Raw genomic sequence first — 16,325 nt, forward strand, 5'->3', positions numbered from 1 at the left:
TTTTAAACCCTTTGGGATTACATGGCAAAACCAAATCTGCACCAATTTACAGGAGAGATCCAATACTCCAAGCTCCGTTTTTGCTTTGGGCTGTTAAGAACCTGCTTACTTTGCTACAGTCACAGAAATAGCCAGTGTTGGAGAATAAGACAGGTATGGAAAACATTTTTAATCTTATCAATTCAAAGTAAACTGACACAAAGTATTTTAGCCTATGACTTTTTTATTATTATTGTTCTTTTCTTTTTTCAAGAAAACTGATGGATATCTAACGTTCAAAATGTAAACTTGTGAAAGTGTTATCTCTATGCATCCTGCAGCCTTTTCTCTGTGGCTGTTGTTGGTCCATGACAGGCTGCTGTCCTATAAAAGGCTGCTTTGATTTTTGAAATGGATGGAAAAGCAGGTTCTAGTAACTTGTCACTGTAATGATTTCATGACACCACAGATATGCAAGCTGAAACAGACTCTATAATCTTTGAAGTACCATGTGTAGTGAGTACTAAATGAGAAATTTCAAACAGAACATTCTGTTACCAAACCGTGGAAATAAAATCTTAATATGATTATTCCTAGCAAGAATGTGATTCTTTCTTTTTCTCTATGAATATACACAGTTCACAATAAAATATCTACTGATGTCATTTATCCTTTCTTTTATTCAAATGACTCCAGAGGTATCTTCTTAACTAGCAAATCAAAAAACTCAATGACCTTAGTAAAACTACTTTTTAATTTAAGGAATAGTCACTGCTAGGAAAAAAATACCATTAACAGTAATTCAGGCCAAATAGCGGAGATTGTACTTAGAATAAGATAAAATCACTTATTATAAAAAGTTCCCTATCAAAAGAAAAGCTTTACTAAACCTTGATTATTCCTTGAGAGCTCAGCATCTAGAAAATAGTTAACCCTCTCAGTAACACTCTGTAATAACATTTGAACTGATAAGAGCAAGGAAATAAAAATCAAATTAAAATATAATTCTTTTAATAAATAGTTTTGCCTCATGTTAACCTTAAGAAAAACCAACAGCATTACAAAAAAGAAGACATGTACAAAAAGGCTACTATATGTTTTTGAGGGAAGCCATAGCATGAGTATGCCGACACTTTCAGAAAAGGTTCCAAATGACCTCTTTTCTATAGCTTCAGTTATATTTATGGCACATCAGCATCAAATTCAAATGGCTGTTTAGTTTTATCAGCAGTTAAGTACAACGTTTAGATTGAGTATATGGGGTTTGGCAGTACTCCAGATCGAGTGAAAAGCTTCACTAACTTCTAGAACATTGCAAGTTTTTGATTAATAATGGCTGTTCTTTCAACTGAGAAATAAAAATAGATTTAACCATTGGATATAACCAAACATTTGACCTTTTCTTCAGCATTTTCTAATTTAATTTCCATTTCCATGTTTTACAAAAACGAGAAAATATGTTTTAAGGAGAGCTTAAAGGACAGCTTTCTGTTTGGGAACTAGCATAAGATCCTGATGCTTATTCAAAGTGCCAAAATGTCAGTGCTGCCCATATACTCCCTGGTTAGACAAGTAAGTTTAGTTAATAATGTACTTTACACAATGTAGTTTCTAAAATCTCTTTTTTTCCCCAAGGCAAAGGGCCATCATCTATTCCCTTGTTGTTTCAACCAAAGCCAACTTTGGTCAAATAGTAAACATTTTGAAAGAAACCATACATTTTCAAGATCATCAGTCTCCTGTTATCACTCTCACTTCCCATAACATAAACTTCATCCTGTCATCTGTTGTGATAATCAGCTTTGATTATGTATAAAGAGAGATGAAAAATTATTAAATAGTTATACAAAAAGATCTTATATAGACTACATAAAATATGGGATTCTTGAGCCAGAGTATTTCAACCAGCTGATGCACCTTTAGGGCTAGAAGGATTTGACAGGTGCCTGATGCAGATTTTTCCCACTAGAATGAAATGGAAAATATTTCAATGCAGTTGTTTCTTTAGGTTGAGTTGTTGCACCTACTGCTGAGCACTGCACACCACAGTGAATGATGCAGCTGGGGTGACACTTGGTGTTGTGCCATTCTCTGTGAGAATGACACTCACCTGTGCTGCCTGGGAGAGGGGCCGTGGTGTGCTCCAGTACACAGTGTCAGGTACCACCTCAGCATTCCTTACACTTTGGTTTGGAATATTTAATATGAAAAATATTAAAAATGTGGAAATAATATATGAGAAGAATAGTTGCACATATACAGCTTTTCTGAATTTCTAACCATGCCAGCTTAGCACCAGGAATGTTGCAGTTGAATTGGAAATGATGCAGCAAACTGCAGAAGTACAAGATGATGCAGCAAAATACCAGACACTAATGATGAGGACTTTTCTTATGCCAATACTAACCTCCTCTCTTCTTTTCTCTATACTACAAAGAGTAATAGAGTTTCTCACAACTATCCTCCACTTGAAATATTTTTATATATTTTCTCTTTTACTAGATTTTTTTTTATTATTATTTTTTAATTAAATCCACTTCAGCTTCTGTCTTTTTTTCAGCACCTAACATTTCTGGGAACCAATTTTTATCAGTGCATTTCTAGTTTTAGACTTGATTAGGTTATCATAAAGTCTTCACTTTTTCATTAGGACATACTTAATTTAGTCATCTTTTTTTGCAAATGAAAAGTACTCAGAACTTCTTTCTATTTTTGATTTTATATGAAGAATGCTCAGAAAGAAATTATGTTATTAATAATATATGGTGACAACTGCTGTAAAAATCAGTCAAAAGTGGATTCGGCTAGTGCTTCTTAAACCAATGCAGCACAATAAGAAGTCATTAAAACTGTGGGATAAACTGTCAAAAGATGAGAAACTGTTTTGAATCATATACTCAAGATCTCAACTTATGCATTAAGAATGCAAGAAGAAGAATTAATTAGGACTAAATTCATGGCATAAAATTTTTACTTTTTACGAAACAAGGTCCCCAAGAAAATTAAAGAGACATCAGTCTCTAGAGCTCACACAGAGAGAAATATTTCCAGTGTGTCAAACCTCTACTAGGGGAAAGCAAATGGCTTCAAACCATGATGTATAAATCCTCCCAGATGTACTAAATTGTATCTGGAATGAGTCCAGTCCCACCTTGCAGCACCAGTGTGCTGCTAATGGCATCAAGGCCAACTCGAAGTGACACAAAGTCAGCAATCAAGATTTTATGCCAGACTGCTGATGCTCCTACACCAGAGAAACCTTCAGGTGCCTTGTTAAAACAGTGTTGATGCTTCCCTACCCTGATGTAACAGGAAGACTTATCCAGTACCCAAAAATAACCCATGTAGGAACACAGTAGGAACACACGTAGTCTTTTTCTGACAAATAGAGAACAAGACCTCCTGCCTCCCCAGGTAACCCATAGCCAACCTGAGGATGTAATCTTCTAGCTTCCTCTTTTGTCAAAGTAACAGTTGATCTACATCTTTTTCTCCATACACTGGAAGAAGACTTTACAGAATGTTTCTGTACCTTAGAGATCAAGGCATTTATCTGAGACATGATGATCTGTCTTTCCTTCAAAAATCTTAAACGCTTCTTCAAACATTGCCCCAAGTGCTGACAAAGTGTGGACAGTATAAAGGCAGGGACACATACACACATATATACACACAACCTTCACGTGAAAAATAGTTTGCAAATTAGTGCCAAATCAACCAATGAATGTTAAGAAATTTTATACAATTTTAAAATAAACAAATTGTTCATTAATGGCTTATATAATGGTTTTTAATTAATAGTGTTCCAATAAAATTTCTGACATATCTTAATTATTTATTGTTTTGATTTCACCTTTCTTACTGAACTACATGCACATTCTTCAACAAAGTAAAAAACAAACCAAAAAACCCCAATACCCAAATCCTGAGCTTCATTTCCTGAGGCTGCAGTTGGAATACATTAAAAGAACTTCAATGTAAATCATCAGGTCAGCAATAAAAAGTACTGCAACATATCTACATTTCATATTGTTGTTAATAACAATAAAAACATAATAATGCACTGTAGATTATTCCTTACTCCAGAATGTTTTCTTCAAGCTGGCTCCAAGGCTACATTCATTATTTGTAACTGTAAATCACTTAAGTCTAGTCCAGTAGCAGTCTCTTCTTATAATAATCTCTATCTGCAAATTCAGTCAATTATATCTTAATTTTTTTACTAGTGGATTCCTCTATATGGGGAATAAATGGATTGTAATCTTCTCTTGATTATTTTTATAAAAATTTTAGATATACTCAAGCAAGGTCCCAGAGAGCCCTTGCTGAAATGGCAATCAGTAAAGTCATAGCCTATCTTTAGATAAAAATCAGAGTGACATGTTGCTACTTTTATAAATACAACGGATTTGTAAAACATGAAGAAATGCCAGAAAAAAAATTAATACTCCAAATGGCTGAGAAGAAAACAGCCAGTTAATGTTACATTAAACATGAGTACATTAATATTTAGTAAAGAATATTTAAATAACACAAATATATTATTTGTAAGCCACTATCAAGACTTTTTTTTCCAGTACCATTTGGGGCATGGGGAGGAGTTGCTTGTTTCACATTTTTTCATGTTTTTAAAATACGGCAGCTTTGCTCCCTCTTCTGGTTATATGCCTGCACCACGGCCGGCTGTGCTGGAGCGGGGCCACTCTCAATGGGCTTCTCTGGGACATCTGGAAGGACAGCTCTCCCAAGTCCCTCGTTTGCAGAAGCATTCCGGGGCATTTTGAAAGGACTGATTTAAGGGGGAAGAAACAGCACAGAGAACCTATGAAGAAGATGAAGACACCCTGCAAAGATACCACTGTTGTTTATACAGATTCTTGAGGCACAAGGCATAGGAGACTGGGCAGCCAGGATCCTGGATAAGCTTCACTACGCACTTGAACAGAATTCATAGAATTCACAGAATCCCTGGGTTGGAAGAGACCTCCAAGATCGAGTCCATCCAACCCAGCCCTAACACCTCAACTAAACCATAGCGCCCAGTGCCACATCCAGTCTTTTCTTAAACACATCCAGGGATGGTGACTCCACCACCACCCCAGACAGAGAATTCCAGAACTCTATCACTCTTTCCATAAGAAACTTTTTCCTAAGATCCAACCTATATTTACCTTGGCACAGCTTGAGACTGTGTCCTCTGGTTCTGTCAGTTTCTGCCTGGACAGAGACCAACCCCCACCTGACCACAACCACCTTTCAGGAGTTGTAGAGGGTGATAAGGTCACCTCTGAGTCTCCTCTTCTCCAGGCTAAACACCCCCAGCTCCCTCAGTCCCTCCTCACAGGGTTTGTGTTCCCAGCCCCTCTCCCCCCTCGTTGCCTCCTCTGGACACGCTCAAGCGTCTCCACGTCCTTCCCAAACTGAGGGGCCAGAGCTGGACACAGCACTCAGGGTGTGACCCTGCTGAGTACAGGGGAAGGATGAAAGGATGACCTCCCTGCTCCTGCTGGCCGCACTATTCCCAGTACAGGAATATTTGTCCTGCTTATCTCCCTTTCCCTCAGCATCCACACCTGGTCTACTGAAGACCAGACACTGGGCTACATCGATTTTTAGTCAGGAGCCGGTATGGCAATCCTCATACTGCTGCAAAAAGTAAACACAATAAAAATCAAAATATCACCAGAATTTAATTAATAATGAATTTTTAAAAAACCCAGAAAATTACAAGTAATGTGCAAAATAAACATGGAGCAAAGTACAAGCCCCTGCTCTACACCTCTTTTCCATAGTGTCTCCTCAGTTTGCGTTTCCATGCCCTGGATGTCAGGGAATACTCTGTGCATTCAAGGAATTGTCAACAGCCTACAAATTCACTCTGCAGAATGCAGAAGGTAAGGTTTTGCTTGATATAGGGTTTAGTATTTTCTTTCCATGTTATTTTTATATTTATTGAAAAAGATGCAATCTCATAGTAAGCCTTCAAACATTTTATAAGCAGAAAGATAATTTCGTATTATATGATTATATATCTCTCACAAACATACACAAAAAAGAAAAGCTCTGCCAGCAATCACAGTTGCTAAGATGCAGCTAAGATTGAAGCTTATGGAACCATTCTAAATACTAAAAAAGTCATTCTGTTCACAAAACGGGTCTGAAACTAAGCCAATAGATGTAAGCACTAATACCAACCAATAAAAAAATACAATAAACTGCTTACACAAAGATGAAAAATACAGATTTCTTTCTTCAGAAAGCTCTAGGTTTTTCTGAATGTCAATTACTACTACTTAATAACATAAAAGTTTTCTTATTGCTCAAATTTGCATACAAATTGTACATGCATCTTTACATGCAAATACTCTCTGCACCAAAAGGCCTCTTTGCCTGTTTCATTCTTCTGCATTACTTCGGAAACATTAGGTTATTAACAAGACAAACTATGTTTGTCAAGCAGATAAAATGACATCCCATTGTCACATACCAGTCTTAGAAATGCCATGTGGTATTGCCATGTACTTTTGAAAGATGGGAACTCAAGTTTGTTATAAGTAAAATTTGAAGGTATTTATGGACAAGTTAGTAGCCAGACTCTTTCTCATCTGTAACACCTCCCTGGCAGTTTTAGAGCTAAATTTGTAAAATAGCCCCCTATATCATAAGGAATTTTAGCAGAATGTAGGTTCTTCAGTCTAGAGCATTTTACTGGTACTTTATTTTTCCTGGTTTGTGCTATTGTATTGTACTCTAATTTCACTCCTTTCCTAGCATGCAAATTGAAGTTATGTGCCTGTCTACAACTAGCACAATCTAACCAGGTCTTTATTTAAACCTTACTTTGCTTGAACTAGAATTTAATTAAAATGCAGTGTTTCTCTAGGTACTCATAACACATAGGAATATGTTAAGTATTCTCACAGCCCACGTAAAACACACCCAGTATCATTTCTCATGCAAAATTCAGAAGCTGTTGTGGTCTCAGTGAAGTCTAGAGTCAGTGAGCCAGAAGAAGAGAAAGCACCTAGGAGACTCACAGCAGTCATGTTCAGTAGTTCAAGCAAAGCACAGGCCCCAATTCCACAAATCCAAATGATCTTAGAATGGGAAAAGATGCTCAGAGCAGCCATCAAGATGAGAATGCCCTCTGGCCTGACAGGAATTAGCTTGTTTTTCAAAAAAGTGTATTTGAACACTGTTTCTGCAAGTCAGTTCAGCAGGTCCATCTGTCATCACTTCCTTGACTGGAGTCCCTCTATTCTGCCTAGTTTGCCCTTCAGTCACCTAAACTCTTTAGATTGTGTCTAAACTGTACAACAGTTTAGAATAATCTGGAATACAGGATAGTTTCAGTTCTATTCCTTCAGGCGTCCAGACTGCTCACAGAGCAGGGGGACTCCTGTGCATGGGGAAACCAGAGTGCACAGAAAGGGCAGGACTCAAAGGCTTGGGTCTTGTCTTGCTATAAACTCAAGACACAAATATGCTCTAGACACTTCTTGGTCTGGGAGACGAGAACTGCAAATCATTCCTAATTCCCGTAATACAGACAAAGCTGTAATGTAATCCTATAAAATATTCTGAAGAGTGAGGGACTATGAAACACTTAAAATTTTGCTTTGGTAACTACATCATCTTCTATGCACCCTAAATTAAGACAGTATAGGGCAGAATTACCTGGATCCTTTTCCCACAAACTCAAATGATCAAAAGATGTCATACAAAATACATGAAAGGGAAATGCAAAAGAGCTCAGGAACATTGGAAAAGGAAGACAGTTTGGGTAATAAATATTTGAAATTCAATAGTAGACAATGATCATTCTTTTGGAACACAAGAGCTCTGCAGAAAAAATCTTATAAAACATAAAATGGACACCTTAGAGTACTTAATAAGTATGAAACAAACTATCTAAATAGAGGTCAGTAGTTAGTTTATTGTGCAATATACATCTTTCAGGCTTTATAAGTGTATAAAATAATGGTTTTGTTGAAGGAGTGGAAGATAAACCAAGAACAAAACTAACTTTAGCCTGACTAAATCATTGCTAATTGTTTTGTCAGCTTTGTCAGGTCAGTGGCAAAAGCCTTCAATCTTACTACGACTGGAATTTAGATATTAAAAGTATGACAATGAACTATCCAGTAAGCAGCATGGATTACAGTTACAACAGCAGATTCCCAGATCTGAATTTGTTCAGGATTATGCTGGCACAGCCACCAAAACAAGTGAGATGACCCCTCAGACTGCTCCTTCTCTGCAAAGGCACTCCATTTGGTCTCGTCTACACTTGATATAAGAGGCAGTAAAAATGCTGTGGTTGTCCTTCCCAGACAACGAACTAGCACAGGCAAAATAGAATCCCTGCACTCCTGACATCTGTATTCCCTCTGCTAAGTTTTCTGGGGAATAGACAGCTAGGAATGGTCCATAACAGTGTAACTGGGTCTGTACCCCTTGTAGGCTCCTGGGAGAGATGGAACTGTAAGAGTGAATACCCAAATTTTAATAAATCCAGAACACTAACTAGTTTATATTTCATTCACTTGCAGAAGACACCAATGACACAAAATATACATGTAATAAGGTCTTAGAATTACATGGAAAAGTAGTAATATACTTCTTCAAAATTATCAAAGCTATTTAGAACCATGAACTTGAATAAAATTTCAAAGTAAGCTACAGTTGTTCATTGTGACTTTCTTGTTCTAATTTTTTGATAAGAAATCTAAATCTCCATGTTAACATTTCAGCACTTTGAATTAAGCTTATTTCTACAGAATTTAGAAAAGAACATCAAAGAGGACTGCAGACTAGACAATAGAATGATTGCTAATAACATAAGCCTTTCTCTAGAAGTATATGATTATTAAAACGGTCAATTTTTTCTAGTCACATTAAAAAGTGCCAAGCTTTTAAAATATGTATCCAAACAATATAAAAGAATATAGACCTGGTAAAAAGTGGAAGACAATGCAGACAATTTTGCAAGTGTCTGCAAACTGTATTTAGCCTCTTATGGCAAGGCAGCCTAGGAATTTCAAAATACGAAATATAAACCTACCCCCTTAACTCTCCATAGTCAACCTGATCACATACCAGCCTAGTGTAAACTATACCTTCGGTAATACAGCTAGCTGCAAAAGCATAAACATCTGGAGGTTTTGATTCCAAGAAATAATTTTAAACCTCAGTTCAAAATATTTATATCCAAGAAGCAAAACAACACACTGGAACTGAATATATGTGAATTTACTAATTTTGAGCTAGTATAACTAAGCAATACACACACATGCAGCATAAAAATAAATTAAATTTCTCAAGCACCCACAATTCATAAGCAATATCATAATCAACTTGCCTTTTCGCCCATTAACAGGTGGGGTTTGATGTTTTTCCTCACAGTCTTTACAACATTAAAAACAGACAATGATGATTAACAGTTGGAACAGGTACTATGAAGAACAATGTAACTACAAGCACACACAAATCTGTTGCAAGCTATGCAAGCAAAACTCCATGCACTAGGCTTGAGTCACCACAAAACACACAGAGAGAGGAGCACACAGCACACACCCCACTGAACAGCACAGAGACAGAATCAGAACAAAAGCAATAAGAAAGTAAACTGTACTATAAGAAAAAATGGGAAGGCAAAGATCTTAAAGGACGCTTTGGACGCCTAAGTAAGAACTAAAATTAAAAAAAAAAGTAAACCTGCTTTCCAGCACTGAAATTATGAAATTACTCTAGTATCCAGAGTTTTGAACAAGTAATGAATCCCATCACAGTAATTACTCCTGACTTTTCTTCATAGAAGAAAATACTAATCTGCATTTTCTTCTCTTCAATAACAATGGGAAGAGGGTTCAGGGCACAGGATTCAGACACTTACACTTTTAAGCAGCAGTTAGCATCTTAGGTATACATTTGTAAGCTAGTAATTTTTCCTACCAGCTAGTACTAAATGTGTTTCTTGATCAACTCTTTTTTTTGTGCATCAGGCTTCCACCATTTTTGACAATTATTAACTGTTAATTAATTGTGGACAACAGAATGTAACCTATTAACAAGGCATGTAAATGCAGATGTATGCATTTATGATTCTTCCTTTAAAAAGGAAACTGAAGAGAGAAATTATATCTTTAGATCTCTGTGTATCTTTGGACCTGTACTGGGTGTTTTCTGAAGTTAGAAGTTAAATTTATGTTTTAATCACATTGTATTTGAGCGGAAAAAAGTATTTCCAACTGTTTGATTTGATCATGAACTGTCAGTTGTCATCACACTAACAACTGTCCTCCAAGCAGGACGGAGGACATCACAGAAAATGGTTGAAGTATTTCCACCTAATGCAGTTGCCTACTATTTTTGTCCAGCATCAGTCTGCTTACACAAACTAAGGGAAAAAAAACTGCCATGATACAAAAAAATTTACTTCCCTGCATGTAAAAATTATTAATGCAAAGTAGACTGTACCACATCTAAGAGGTACCCACCCAGATCTGCTAAGGTTGTTACTTGAGCACAGTGACAGAGTAACTTCATAAAAAAGGATTAAAAGAGTGAAATAGTTGGGTACCTTTTTTCACATTGAATTATTTTAAGCATTCACAGCTGACAAATAAACTCAATTAATTTCTTTGTATTGTTCTTTCATAAAATTATATATTCTCTGGGGTTTTTATGTTCGATATATTTACAAGCTGGCTGGTAAAGCTTCCCTATATACTCAGGGGAAAACATATCTAAAGGAGATAGGCACTTGTGGCCAGACAGACCTGCCTCAACCTCTGCCTCCTCAACTCCAGCACGCTTGTTTTCTTCTGCTCCTGCTGCATTAGATAAGCAAGGGATGGGAGAGGGAGAAAAAGCAAGACAAAAACACGCATGCTTTGTTACAAGCTGTTCAAATAAAAGAAAAACATCAAACAAAAGACATCCACCATAACATACAAACCCTCAGTCTGTGGCAGAAATTATTTTTTTTAGTGAATCAAAGATCAAATAAATTGTTGTGCTATTTTTCATTTATATCTCTAGCTAATTCCAATGAGATCTTTCTGCAAGTAATGATGCTCATATGCAGCTCTTAATGTTCTTTGTCACCAATTTCTTACTAAATTTTTAAGCACTGGAAAGCAGAAAATAAGTAGCAAAGCAGAGAAAACAGACAGATATTGGTAGATAATAGTTTAAATCTCCTGCTTGGCTTTGTTTTAGTTTATCTGGGAATAAAGTCCAAGCCTCCATTCTTAAACACCATATTTAAAATTGTAGACTAATCATAAACTAGTGGAAATACTTGTACCTAAAAAAGAGCAGAGGAAACAAAGCAAATGCTTTTTCAGTTTGGAAAACAAAATATCCTCAATTTGCCAGATAATATGCTTTTTTAACCTGGATTTCAGAGTAGTTAGAATGCAAAAAGAAAGACATTTCCCATTGGTACCTACAGTTGCTTAGAGCACATTTAAATACTAGAGAGTACTGTTGAGAACAACAGTGAATGTGCTATTATTGATAAGAAACACCAATATATTTTTAATGTCATTAATAAAGAACCACAGCTTTCTTTTGTGACAAAGCTCATGAGGGTAACAACAGTAATAATATTGAAGAGTGTCAAACTGAATTACTGATATAACATATGCCTGCTTTAATTTAAATGTCAATTATTTATTAAACAGCTTTGATGTGATGTAATATAGTGTTGTTTTTCAAGGCTCAGATTTTGATTGCTTATTGATTTTTCATGTTCTCTGTTTCTAGAATTCTTTCCAGTCCTCTCATTACATGTATAAGTTTATGTTCAGTTATATAGCTCATTGAATTACTTGACTTTAGGTTTAACTAGCATGTAATAGCAATTTTAAAATAATTGTTTCTAGGGAGGTATTGTTACTAGAGAAATTCAGGCTATAATCAATGCAGTGCAATGCAAACTGCTCTGTGCTTAGATTTCTGCTCTACAGCTCCACAATAAAACCAGGACATTTAAATTCCAGTTGAAATCAGGACATTGAAAATTTCAATTAAAATATTCAGCAGGGATGTCATCTATACAGCCAACCTTCTCTCACAGAAACAAATGTATAGAAGATGTGCCTAGGACTTTAAAATAACCCTTTTCAGAAGAGTTGAATTAAAATGGTTTTGGCATGTAGGTACCCTGAAAGGTAAATGAACAATGGCTGTCATAAGCACAGCTGTATGACTTCTCAGTCATTTTCCTTTTATGCCCTTTGTAGTCTCAGACCTGTACAGCAAGATCTTCAAATTTCATAGAGCTGTTTAATTTCTCCTTTTGCCAATCCAAGAGAAATTTATCAATTATTATTTCCCCTTGAAAGATCAAAACTTTTTAAGCAAGCACTTCAAACTCTAGGTTATAGGTAAAGTTCCTTCAAGTTTTTCTATGGAAATTGTACCAATGCAACTTAAATATTTTAATACTCTTCAGGGTCTGTTGCCTCTCAGGGCAGTGAACTAAGCATCCACGGTCAAAACCCAAAGGTGTATTTTTGCAAATTCGTAGTTGAAATCCAAACCCCAAAGCAGACTCAGAAATTATTCTAAGGAAGACTTGTTACTGATGTTAGCCAAACTACTCTGCTTACTTTGCTGTCAAGCACACAAAATGCAAATTACACCATGCAAATATGAAGGCCAGTACCACAGAAGTATCCACACAAAAAAGAGGATGGTGCAAAGCTCTATATTTCCATTTTTTGGGCTGCAGTGTTTGCCTAAGACATCAAGTTCATAGCCAAGCTGAAGGTAATCTAAAATCATATCCTATATTTTATACATGTGATTAATCATTTTCACAAAACAAAATACCCATATACCATACATTTTTAAAACCCTGCAAAATCATATCTGACAGAGTATCTTTACCAGTCTTAATACCGGTCGTCTGCAATTGCATTATAACCACCTTTCTGTGTCTCCCATCAAACTAGGGTAGAGCTATGTAAAAGCCATAAAATTCCTTTTCATTTTGCAAAATGAATTCTCATTTAAAGAAATTGCATTCTAAATGAGATAAAACCCCTTAAAACAACTAGCATGTACTTCTGTCAGTAGAATCTGTGCCTTCCTAACCATCAGAATGTCTCTGTAGCTTCCATTCCAGACTGCATGAGTTGGAACAGTACATTGCCATTATACATCTGTCCCTTTTAGAGATTTGAATCTGTATCTGAGAGATACAAACACTAACTAATGGTTTCTAGCTATCCCTGATTAAACCTAATCAAGTATTCCTGTTAATTCCATATTCCTGTTAATTTTCATATCTAATTTTATTCTGGAAAAAGATTACCCACACCTGAAGTTTAGAGAGGACAGTTAATCAGCATTAATTTCAGGCCTAACAGGTTCTGAAATAATTTTCCCAAGACACAAGATTATTATGAGATCATATAATTAAAGTCTTTATGATAGAGCATAAATAGAAAGGCAAATCCTCACTGAGCTCTACTATTTGTTAAATTTCTGAGCACTTCATTTCCACATTCTAAGGTTTTATAACATCTGTTTGGCTAACATGATTTTCTATTTTTTTAGGGTTGGGTGAATGGTTGTTGTTGGGTTTTTGGTTTTTTTTTTGTGGAAAGAAGAAAGAAAGGGCTATGTTTATTTTTAAAAGGAAAAGTAAAAATCTATATTAGGAAAAAGTACTCTCTGATTAGTAATTAACAATGAACTGAAAGGGTAAATACTAAATACTTTCACTTTATGGTGTTCTATTTTAATTAGGAGCAAGTGGTCAGTGATTTCATCCTTCTGCCAAGGCAAGTAAGGAGAGAGAAATACATTGCAGCCACATACAAATGAAAAAAAAATCATGTTAACCCTTAAGAACTATAAATACTTCACTTTCCACTTCTTGTCAACTGGTGCGAAAAATACAGAACACTTCAGAGTACATCAACATTCTAGCACTAAAACCAAGTTCAATTTAACAATACTATCTACAAATGTTCATTTAAACAAGACATTTCTGTCTATAGTGTAATTTAAAAATATACAAGCAAAAGTTTAGATGAAAAAAAGTCTTCTCGCATTTCAGTGGTGAAAATTCTTTAGGTGGTCCCAGACATCTTTTCAGAACTATTTTCAAGCCACTTAACATGAAAATATACCAAAGTAATAAAATCTAAAGCAAAACCCAGACTGCCTATAGATGCTAAGGTACAGCCTGGGTAGACAAGGCAATGACATGCATTTCAGAAATACCCAAATCTGAAACTGCAATAAACACGGCAGTGGCAACCTAAGGAATTAGCAAAAATATCATAAACATAAAAGGCTGTGAATACAACATAACTAAGGATATTGTATGTTCTACTGAGCATGTGGTGTACTGATTAAAATGTTTGGATCAGTACACCACAGATAGGTGTGGTCCTTCATAGCTACTCCCTGGTGGCTTTCTTGAAAGCAAACAGTTTGGGCTATTTTGAAATAAAGTATTCAAGAGGCACCTTCATGTTCTGGAGCAAAAACTCCCAGCCACATAATACAGTTCATGGAACTAAATCTAACCCAAAACAATGTTTTTCAATTCTGATCCTAATTTGGAAAACAATTACCCAAAAGGTTGGGTTTTTCCCTGTAGATTCTTTCCCTTCCATTTCTGGTCACAGCCATAAGCACACCATATTCCACATCCTAGTGAATGCTGCCCTGTAACAAAAAATATCTCTAGCAGCAAATTACTCCCTCCTTTCTACTTGAGTTTTGGCATTTGTATGACATTTAAAGAAAAGGTATGCAGATACAACCTTGTAAGAAACACAAATTATTCAAATGTATGCAAACTAAATGAGACCAAGGTAGGAGTCTGCAACAGATAAGTTTTTCCCTCTTTCTTTTTCTCTTTTATGAAGCTGAGATGACTTCCAATTCATCATTGCCTATAAGGTACCTTTAACTAACTCTTTCCGTCAGTTTGATTTTAACTTTATCTAGTTGACAATAAAATCCTTGATTTCAAAATACAGAAAGTTTAACCTTCACAGCACATTCCCATGCAATATAGAAACCTCTCTCATTTGAGTCAAATATGTGTTCTGTAAGAGCAGAAAGGACTACTCTGTGACAATATTTTTTGGTGTGGTCATATAGCCTTCCCAAGCACACACAAAAGTTTTGATTATCACTGGGTCTTAAAAAAAGGCATTGAAACTTACTCAAATATCTACAAAACTTGCAGGTTTACTTGATCCTATATTTGTTAAATATTAACATAGGCTCCTTCTATGTAGTCAGTGTTTCCAATTCTATTAAATTTCAGTTTTTGTAACTAGTACTTCATTTGCCTAAAATAACTTTCTGTAAAATTCTGTTCTCCACAGTAAAAAGACTGCTATTAATCTTAATTATATTCTGTCACTGAACAAAGTTAGGTAATCTGCCTATCCTTTTTAAAGCACTATCCTTTTTAAAGAAAATTATTACTCCCTTTAAAGAAAATTACTAGAAAATCCTAGAGAAGGACAGGAAAATCCTCAAAGAAAAATTCTCTTTGTATTAGAATATGAGTTCTTAATTCATGACAGAAAATTACCTAGAATGCTCTATGAAAGCTGTACCTATGGATTAGGTTTTTAGGAGTGTTTACCATCTTTATATGTGTAAGTTCAATATGAAATGTGTCTTGTTATTGTATCTCGAGTCACTTATACTGCTTTGATTGTATATTAGAACATCAGAATCTGTGGATCTGACAATTTTCCATAACCCAGATTTTCCAAAAGACTACTTTTTTTCAAAAGACAAAGTAAAAGGAAAATATTACTCAGTTTTCAAGTATAAAGAGATTTCCTCAAGTCTCAGCAATACTTACCAGAGGGAACAATTCTATAATTCCTATAAAAAAGTTATTTTATTGTATTTATTACATTTCTCTCTATAGAACTTATGACATAAATAATAAATAAGATTTTACCCTCTGTAATCAAACACAGTAAAAATATACAGCACTTCACAATTGCTGCTCTGAGGAGCTCACAGTCTAAATAGATATACTAAGCAAAGAGCAGGGAAGAGTGGTAAAACATAAAAGCATATACAGCAATGACAGCAAACACCATGTGATTAGATGTGATTATTTCCTGGAATATCTAGACTCTATTTCATATAAGCAATTCACAAACATGAGGTGACAAAGAAATTAATATCATAGAGTGATGATCCAAGAAAACAAGAGTTTTCTTTTCATGAAGTTTTGTTTCCAAATTGGAAATAAATACTGTAAACATTGGAAATACTAAATTAAAAAGTCTGATGAGACAAACACAGTAATACTACATAAAGACCCTCAGTGGTACAACCAA

General features: G+C 35.4%; 1 protein-coding gene across 18 annotated transcripts in view; it reads right to left on the bottom strand.

Annotated features, from left to right (window-relative positions):
* The window catches only part of RIMS2 (regulating synaptic membrane exocytosis 2), a gene marked incomplete at both ends in the record, with an annotated part of 444,787 nt that overhangs the window by 111,038 nt on the left and 317,424 nt on the right, over nt 1–16,325 (bottom strand). The window lies entirely within an intron of this gene.

The sequence above is a fragment of the Fringilla coelebs genome (genome assembly GCF_963513975.1).
Source record: "Fringilla coelebs genome assembly, chromosome: 1".
Lineage (NCBI taxonomy): Eukaryota > Metazoa > Chordata > Aves > Passeriformes > Fringillidae > Fringilla > Fringilla coelebs.